This window comes from Ailuropoda melanoleuca, unplaced genomic scaffold (assembly GCF_002007445.2).
Source record: "Ailuropoda melanoleuca isolate Jingjing unplaced genomic scaffold, ASM200744v2 unplaced-scaffold6792, whole genome shotgun sequence".
NCBI lineage: Eukaryota > Metazoa > Chordata > Mammalia > Carnivora > Ursidae > Ailuropoda > Ailuropoda melanoleuca.
Genome location: NW_023242636.1, coordinates 21 through 2894, shown reverse-complemented (window position 1 = coordinate 2894; position 2874 = coordinate 21). Strand labels below are relative to the sequence as shown.

The 2874-nt window shown below is 45.0% G+C and overlaps 1 long non-coding RNA gene across 1 annotated transcript; it reads left to right on the top strand.

Moving 5' to 3' along the window:
- The first annotated feature begins 470 nt into the window (after nt 1–470).
- Nucleotides 471–2407, top strand: LOC117800308. The gene is made up of 3 exons (XR_004623083.1): nt 471–585; nt 922–981; nt 1598–2407. It is a non-coding gene; the product is annotated as an uncharacterized LOC117800308 (long non-coding RNA).
- Nucleotides 2408–2874: the final 467 nt, after the last annotated feature.

Here is a 2874-nt window from a genome sequence, read left to right as displayed (position 1 = left end):
GGACTACTGTCACAAAGTCAGTCCAAGGGCTGTGCGGTCTGCAAGGAATCTCGCGCGGCCTGCATTTGAGCAGCAGCCCGCTATGGCGGAGCTGCAACACGGCCACACCAGAGAGAAGCCGAGGACTGCCACCTAGCGGTCAGTTATGGTCACGCAGGGGCAGAGCAGTTAAAAACATTGGGTACTGCGGCATCCGGGAAGCCAATACGTTCTCAGTTTGCTCTGCAAACTTCTTTTTGTCATTGGGCCTTTCTAACTGTCGATCAATCACTTGGCTAGTTTTTTATTGGTTTAGCTCCAAACATTCTACACTATCCACTAATCACGCGCCCCTTTCCACGAGCATTTTTACGTCATTAGATCGCCCCCTAAATCTGACGAGATTAGGCAGTTCTTCCATTCTATTGGCTAGATGTGGCTCCTCCTCCCGCACATCCTGTTCGGGGCGGAAGTGAGGGATCACTATTCCTATTGGCTTAGATTTGCAAGCGGCTGTTGTCTATCAAGTTTATCGCACAATGTTAGCTCAAAAGTACCGCCCCGGAAGAGGCGGGCTTTGTGAAGATGGCGGCGCCGGGTAGTCCCGTGAGTTTGCTTCCTCGCGTTGCTATTGTGGGATTTTCCTATACGCTCAGTAGCTCTGGGCAAATTATTGGTGCGAGGGAAGGGGGTGAAGAAAGGAAGCAACCTCCCTGGTACAGCGGGGTGAGAGCAGCAGTAGGGTGACGGGGCTGAAGCTACCGCTCCTCCTAGAAACCTGGAGGACTGGCGGGTTGTGAAGCGAGGCTGCATGTGTACTGGCGTGGGAAAGTCGGAAGTCTGAGGTGTCTGAAGGAGAGAGGACGGTTTTCCATTCCCCACGTCGTCTCATAATCCTGAGGACAAAAGGGATTTTCTTTATTCTCTCTTTCCCTCTCATAGGAGGTGGTGGAGTCAGACCTGCCAAGTGCCGTCACACTTTTGAAAAACCTTCAGGAGCAGGTGAGTCATGTCACCCCTTTGGGACGGGTTAGGGACAGATTGGCTTTGATTTTGTGTGCTTCATCTCCAAACTTTGGTCGTTTGAAGGCAGGTATTGAATGGTACCAAATACTATGAGAGCCAAGTGACTTAACGAAAACCTTTTCAGGTTAGAATTCAAAGTAATTGATATCTGTATCCAAAGAAATACAGAAGACTCCAAAAAGAAGTCTTCTGAATGAATTTCCTTTATTGTTACAGCTAAGGAAACCAATGCTGGGAAAAGTGGTGTGATTTGCTCTTTGGGTACCCAGGTGTACTGGTTGAAAGTTCAACCAGTACAGATAAAGGTACAGCACCCACCACCACCACCACTGGCCCAGTTCCCATCCCTTCACCCATGGTTTGGTTAGATGGTTTCTGTAGCTTTAGGAGAGGTGGAAAGTTTTTTGTACTTTTTGACGAAGTATCAAAAACCATCTCTCCTATACTTTCCCAGAACTGAAAAGAAGGTAGTACTGCATCTTAGGCAATGTTTCTGGTGATTTTTAGGTGTCATTGTTAGTTTTTGCCCTGCATAGGTCACAGAGATGACTAGGTATATTATTCTCAGCTGTTTTATTTGGACTAATTTCAGGTGATGGCTGTAACTGCACAAATACAAGCTCTAACCAAAAAAGTTCAAGCTAGAGCCTATCCTACAGAGAAGGTAAGACATATTGGAAGAGTTAGCATCCCCTGACTTGTTATCCACAGTTCTTTCATCATAGGTTTGTTGAGTGTTTTCTGTGTCCTTAAGTTTAGAGCTTCAAAGATGGATAAGATCCAGTTTCTGTGCTGAAGTCTAGTGGAGAAGACAGATGAAAGCAATAGGTATGAGCAGTAGTAGTCACTTCACAGAGTCATCATGAGTGCTGTGCAAGCCCGGGAGAGAGACTGAATAATTGCCAGAGAGCAGAGGAAGTCAGGGAAGGCTTCCCAGAGGAGAAGGATTTTGAGGAATAAATAAGAGTCCAGGGAACAGAAGGAAACAGCATGTACAAAGCCACAGAGACCTGAAAGCATGGTAATATACTGGGAAAGGAGGTCATTTAGTGTGGTTGGATATACAGTGTGTTGGGGGGTGGGATGGGGAGTAGGAAATAAGACTAGAAAAGTAGTCACTCTGTGAAGAGCCTTGTAGGCCAACTGAGGAGTTACTACTGTATTTCATCTAATCTAAGATCCTGTTAACCGGGCACATACCACTTACTTCGTATACTAAAAAAATGCTGCTTGTTAATCAATGATACAAGGTTAAGATGCCATTGATTAAAAGATACATCCTGTCTTCAGAGGTGTTAAAATATGAAAACAATGTGCATATTAAAATTGAAATATGGTAGGGCGCCTAGGTGGCTCAGTCGGTTAAGTGTCTGTCTTTGGCTCAGGTCATGATCCTGGGGACCTGGGATCAAGTTCCGCATCAGGCTCCCTGCTCAGCAGAGAGTCTGCTTCTCCCTTTTCCTCTGCTGCGTGCACACGCGCTCTCTCTCTCTCTCTCAAATAAATAAATAAAATCTTTTTTAAAAAATTGAAATATGATAGTTTTCAAACTAAGGTCTTGCAGAACCTTCAGTATGAAAGAGCTCTGGGTCCTTCATACCTGCTTGAACTGGAAAACTGTGGTATTACCTGTTTCGTATGTTGGGCTTTTGTCCTAAGACATTATTTAAGCAAAATACTCCACAGGTCAACAAAAGCATGAAAATCATTATGGTAGCTTAGTAAGAGACATTGAAGGATTTTTTTTTCCTTAAGTAGGCTCCACACCCAGTGGAGTTGGAGCCCAAAGTGGGGCTTGGACTCACGACCCTGAGATCAAGATCTAGGCTGACATCAGTTGAAGCTTTTATTCTTTTTTTTTTTTTTTTA